This window comes from Pinus tabuliformis, chromosome 3_2 (assembly GCF_031772625.1).
Source record: "Pinus tabuliformis cultivar Carrire ecotype Pingquan chromosome 3_2, CPIR1, whole genome shotgun sequence".
Classification (NCBI taxonomy): Eukaryota; Viridiplantae; Streptophyta; class Pinopsida; order Pinales; family Pinaceae; genus Pinus; species Pinus tabuliformis.
In genome coordinates this window covers 53,066,481-53,073,109 of record NC_142302.1, presented here as the reverse complement: position 1 = coordinate 53,073,109, position 6,629 = coordinate 53,066,481, and the positions used below count along the sequence as shown (strand labels likewise).

General features: G+C 37.0%; 2 pseudogenes; one reads left to right on the top strand and one right to left on the bottom strand.

The window, feature by feature from the left end:
• The first annotated feature begins 2,466 nt into the window (after positions 1-2,466).
• Positions 2,467-2,820, top strand: LOC149179765 (dolichyl-diphosphooligosaccharide--protein glycosyltransferase subunit DAD1 pseudogene; annotated as a pseudogene).
• A 1,711-nt stretch (positions 2,821-4,531) lies between these two features.
• On the bottom strand, positions 4,532-5,324 carry LOC149179764 (alpha-1,6-mannosyl-glycoprotein 2-beta-N-acetylglucosaminyltransferase pseudogene; annotated as a pseudogene).
• Positions 5,325-6,629: the final 1,305 nt, after the last annotated feature.

The window sequence follows — 6,629 nt, the reverse complement described above, 5'->3', positions numbered from 1 at the left end:
AAAACATATACAACATAGACTTTCTTTTGAAAGAATCAAATTCTATTTGAAAATTTAACATTTTCAAGAAATGGCCATGGAATAAATATCCTATATCCCTTTGCATGCTTTCCTCTAAGGTTTGTACTACTCATTGTTTCCTTTCTTCCAATTTCTAATAAAGTTTATATTTAAAAAAAAAAACAATTGAGGATCTCACTAGCCTCAATCCAAAGGATTGGCAGTGGAACAACGAAATGGCAATTTATTGACGTCATGAAAAGGATGGCAAAATGCAGCCATTTTGTTTGAAACTAAGGTAACTTTTAAATTCAGCAACTCTTCATTTTCTTTTCGGCCATAAATTTATTTTATCTGATTAGAGAATAATATATATATATATATATATATATATATATATATAACTATTTCCATTTATTGAGCCTCGTAAGTGAAATTTTATTTTATACCTAAATAACATGATAATAAAAATTTCCTACCTGACCTTTGGTCGACAATCCAAGTTGATCAAGTGTTGGGACCTTGCTCCACCCATCAAGGTCACCCACACCATTCTTTGAAAAAGGTCCAAGTGAGGTGGGCAGCTTATAGTAAGGTCGGACTTTGCACTTTGACTCCACTGTCTTTCGGAATTCAGTATACACATCAAGGATGTATTAATGTAAGTTAAGATGGAATGAAAGAGGATTGGGACTGATTGGATTATGTGTGGAACTCATATATCTCTGTATTGAAATATCCAGTTTTCCAGTCTTGAACTTTCACTTTGTATCACCACACCTATGATACTGCGATATATATATACTTGTGTTGGTTAGACCAAGTGATTGGCATACTTAAATACTTATCTATGTTGTACTTTTCTTTAGCTTTCTTTATCTTGCTTCCAGTGTTACCTAGGAGTTGCTTTTGCACTCCCACATTGTATTCACACGGGATGTATCATTTTGTGGACATTAATGTACTTATCTTATCTTATCTGCAATCTGGCCAAATATAATACAAAGACAAAATCCTGACAAACTAGAAGAGTTTTACAATCATACCTTAGGGCACTTTCATTGCTGTTGTATATGTGTGTTGCAGACAGCAAAGGAAAACAGATAAGTCTTGGCCCATGAAAGCTCATATATTAAATATATGAAACATATCTGTGTTGAACAACCACTGAGATAATCATACAAATTCTAATGCATATGTGCCATAATATGCAGTTAAAATATGGAAACAGAGTGTTTGCGTCTCAGCGACAAAGAATGTCAAACAAGTGGCTATCATCTGTCATTGGTTGTGGTAGCAGTGAAAACGATTAATGTTGTAAATTGATTGTGCATGCACTGATTGCTTCCCAGTTGGACAGTTGCCGTAAACACGGAAACAACTAGCTAATTCAGGGTAATTAAGGGTTAGACCCACTCCACATGCAACCCCCTTGAGAAAATGAATATTCAATATACGTTTACACTCTCCTGGAATTTCATACTTGCAAGTATACCTTACTCCATGTCAGGACTCATCACGAACCACCATTACTTTATAACTATGTATCCATAAAATTCTGCCATTTTATTATTGCTTTTAGTGGCAACTAAAGACATAGCTAATATAGCGAAACCAGCATAAATATTAAAAATGCAAATATCCATTAACTACATAATTAATTTCATCAGAAACACTCAATTAGTGAAGCATAATAATGGAACAACGTATCTAATGTCATAGCAAGAATTGCATGTATATAGCAGGAAAGGAGGAGCTTTCCAAAATTTTCAATCTGGCACTAAAATTCTTGGGTGTCTGTCAACAATAACTTATGTTCTTGCTCATCTTCCATAAGTTATGACGATTTGGATGCCATGAAGTGAACAGATCATGCCAATGTCGATTAATTTTATAGTCTCAGGGAAGTTGTTTGACATTGAGCCAATAACATGTTCAGATCAAGACATAATGGGTGGTCAGGCCAATTGGTGGTCCATGGAGTCATGGCTCTGCTCATTTAATCAATGTACATTGTTCCTTCCATCGCTGATTACACAAAGAGCTATTAAAGTGTTACCTGGAAAATGGTTTGGAAGTTTGAAATAATATCTCTTCTAGTCCAGCTAGAAACCCAAATTTACCTGCAGCTCAGGTCATCAATATGGAAAAAGTATCCTGTTTTTTTTTTGAAGTGTCACCATCCTCCTTGACTACAAGTGAAAGACTATGTCTAATTCCATTCTATGAGGAAATTAAGCAGAGCCAAATTGATTCTAAATATGATTCGATCCTAAGTCAAACTCATCAAATTGAGTCGCAATGAGGACTCAAACTCCCAAGTCAAACATGAGTTAGGTTGACTTGACAATTCTAATTCAAATCGACTTATTATGTCCAAAATCCATATTGTTCTGTAGTATGTACCATCATATGTACTTTGAAATGCATTAGAATTGAAAACTTGCATTATATGTAAAATGTTAAATGGGAACCTCAACAGCTAAGGATGCACAAGTTCTCGTTGCATCCCTTCGATCTGCATACTCTGCAACTCCTACCAAGTTGAAGATCATCGATCTGTATGTGGTCTACGCAGTTCTCACGACAGTTGTGCAGGTTGTCTACATGGCAATAGTTGGATCATTTCCTTTCAATGCTTTTCTTTCAGGAGTTCTATCTTGCACGGGGTCAGCTGTGCTTGCAGTTTGTTTGCGGATGCAAGTCAACGAAGAAAACAAGGGATTCAAGGATCTTCCTCCAGAAAGAGCATTTGCAGGTTTTGTTTTGTGCAATTTTGCACTTCACTTGGTGATAATGAACTTCCTAGGTTTGGAATGAGAGGGTACCCATCACAAAGCAACAAAAGAAGAATTGGCTACTCGCCTTTCCTTGAAATATTTCGTTGCTAAGGATTTAGTGGTAGTCAAATACACAAATACCTGAAATTGGCTTCTTGGTTAATGTAGCTCCCTTAATTTTCTCGTGTTTTGGATTCTTGGCGTAGAAGACAATATAAGCTATTGCATTATTATACCTTCATTTTGATCATTTCATAATGTGGTTCAAGTCTTTGAACTCTGTTATATGGTTTGACTCTTGAGAAGTCAGTGCTATCAATAAGCATCAAGCAGAGATGATAGAGAATTTGCTTGTTTTTACTTTCCTGGTATATGTAAATATAGAAGGGATCAGTTATTATTATCTAGAATCTAACAGCGAAGTCCAGAGCTTAAAGTACTATGGATTAAACATAACTGCAGAACTTTTGCTATAAATTCCACCCTTGACTTTTGGTTGACATGGTCTTTCTTGTTTGCAGAAGTCTATATTGCTCACTCATAAATTTTCTATATTGTTAGTGCACATGCTCTCGCAATCAGCAAGGAGATTATGTCAACATAAACATCTCTAGAAGGCATCAGTGATTAAATTGCCTGTTTGGGTTCACAACTAATTTGCACAGGGTTGGGTTGTTGGTATCAGATTGAGGATCAATAACAGTAGCTAGTTTAGAATGTTGGGGGGGGGAAACAATATGCCAAAATGCTTTGGGGGTGTGGCTAAGTGAGGTACTGCATCAAGTCAAGATAATCAGGATGGTGCCATAAGACGGGCAGATTAGCACTTAATAAAATGGGGGTGAAATACATCGAATTGAATGGTCATAGAAATCAACTATCAACATAGCAGAAAATAATAAAAATCGTGTTGCAAGAGAGTTATACGGTATAGGAATTTCTAAATGTTTATGGTATATCTGATACCGACCAGAATTAGGATCTCTCAAACCTTGGTCTGAGCATTCATTCAAACAATTGATGTTTAATATATTTAGTCTTTGGGGGCTGAGTCAATCTCAAATTCTGGTTCTATCTATTTTTCTTCTTTGTTATTAACATCACTAAACCAAACCATAAGAAAGCCCTTGAGGCCTTTCATTCCCCATTTTGAAGCATCACAAACAGAGAAAGTTTGCCATAAAACCCTCGAAATGTCTCCCTCTGCGATGAGGTTACATATGTTGACATTCCATGGGGCCAGATCAAGAAGATCCATCTCTTCAGGTTATTAATTCACTAAACCAACATAATCCCCATTTTAGAAACATAAGATGCTGGTCAAAGATAAAAATGTAGATAAACCATTTCACTGCGAGAATGTATGATGTGTTTTCTTCTGTGAATCGATGAAATACAATATGCGTTTGTTTCACTAAAAAAAAGAATTACAGATGATGGTTACCACACTTTCCCATATGAAAGTGAAAGGCATAGAGATAAGATATTTGTTTTCCACCAATACATGCAATAACTATTCCTTCTTAAATTTTATGATAACGTAAGAACCAGTGGAGGAATATGCTTTAATAAGTAGGACCATAATTTCAGTAACTCTGGAAGAGACAATCTCAGAAATTCAGTTATTAGTGCTCTAGTCAAGAAATACTTAACGATTATACAACTTACTTGGTTGAGTTATGAGAGAAAGCTGCAATATGGTACATTGAGGCAAAATCAAGACACGGCGCATGATCCCTTTCATCAAGCCCTCACAAAGTGTAAACTAGAGTGCCAAATGAAGGGTACACTACTGCCCACATGGTGCTATCCCAGTTGTAATCATCAAAACTCTCTTGCCTTAGAATGGATTTTTCTCCAAACTGTTCTATTGAAAGCATACCCAATATTGCCCATCTTCTCGGCAATCAAATTCTATGACTCTTCCCCCTTATAATTCACATCAGAAGGAGCCAAATTTGCAGCATAGCACTCAACACATTTATGTTACTTCAATGCAGATAAAATTTGAATATTTCCGTAAGCATTGAGAAAATAAAATGGTCCTCCTCTATGAAAAGTTTATGTCCATTGTGTCGTTTGGTTTCTTCCATTCCAGCCCAAATCCAATTCATCATCCACCACCAATGGTGCTTCAGAGAAACTATTTTGGGAGACCTGTGGTTTCCATACTGATCAACATTTCCTTACACTTTTTAATCAAGGTATCATCCTTACCCTGGCAATCTCCAGGTGACACACCTGGAAATGAATTAGCAAACAAGTGAGGGGAAAAGGGGGCAAAAATTTGTTTTACCTGGAAAAACCTTATTCCATCTAATGGCTTACAATCGATAAAGTCTCATCGATGCCCTCCACTTTGGAAAGGCTATCTACAACTAACTGCAAATACTGTGGCCTATTGTGCACATACAGAACAATCCTTATATGATTTTTGGCCAATTTTGGATGAAGATCTATGTTAAGAGGTGGCAAGGAGTTTCCTTTTTGAAGCTCTCTAGATAAACTATTTTGTGAGTTCCTTATTAAAAGCAAGAGATTCATGCTAGTAATTAAATTCTTCTACCTCATATTCTAAGGTGGCTATAAAGGTTGTATCTTTTTTTTTTCTTCTAAGCCCCTAAGGGCAACCTGCGAAAACCCTTTTGGTATAAGGAGAAGTATAAGCAAACCCAACAGTCCCAATCTAAACAAGCAGGCCAGGGTGACCAAACGCCTCCATGAAAAGTTAATACTGCGGCTTCTGCTGCGTACAACCATGTTTATCTAGATTGCAACATTGATTGCATTATTGATTGTCATGACAAAACATGCGGGAGGAGTGCTACCCACCTCGAATTTTTATTTGCTCGTTTTGGAGAAGACTAGAAGATAATCGAACCAGCGCAATTTCATCACAAAATCACTGATTTCTGCCCTGAGAATCCATGATGTCGAGGGCTTTTCATCTCAAACCTCTGCTAACTGTCAGGTTCTCCGTCAACAACAAGAAATGGCTGCCCTCCATAAAACAGTGCGGGGTTCTAACAACTTCCGTTGTTTAAACCTGGACTTTATATCTTCACCACTCGCCACTCGCCTCTCTATGTTGCAAATTCATAAATAGTTAGACAGACACCGATACCATACTCTGAGAGGCGCTCATACCGGTGTAAGAGTTACTCCCGTACTATAAACCTTTTCAAGTCCAGAAATCAGGTTTATGATGAGGCAATTTAAGATCTGTAAATGGGTGCAAGGTGGGCTTTGGAGGGTAGTGAGAAATATAATAGTGCGATGAAAATCAGATTGATCATTCTGAACTAAATAATAGTTGTTGATTAATACATGGTTGAAGCAATAATTTTTCCATGGTTTCTCTTCAATCTGATTGAATTTTTGGATCTGAGCACATCTCCAAGGGCTCCAAACCAAAATCTTTCATGTGCTCGGAGATGTTGGTCGGCACTACGATTTACATCGATGAATGACTCGATCCTGAGTGTATCGACACCGCGCCTTTGAAAATATGGTCAAACCAATCAAGCTTTTGCTAGTGGAAGAAATGTCAGAGTCAAACCAAATGCGAATGGAATACGAACTCCTGTCATAAGTGAAGGCCAATAGCCATGGGCAGGGATTCGCATCAAACGACAAGGAGGCTTGTGGAAAGTATGAATTGCGGGTTTAGTAGGTTTTGGGTCCAGATTTTGAACCTGGCTCTGATACCATGTGTAAAGGCCTGATTCCTATTATTGGAGTCTCAATCTATTATACACTAACAGATCTATTTTCCCACTGTTCCATAAGTAAAAAAAAGAACTTGCTGACCTTCTTACATAGATTTAAACATTTAACATCTTATCACTT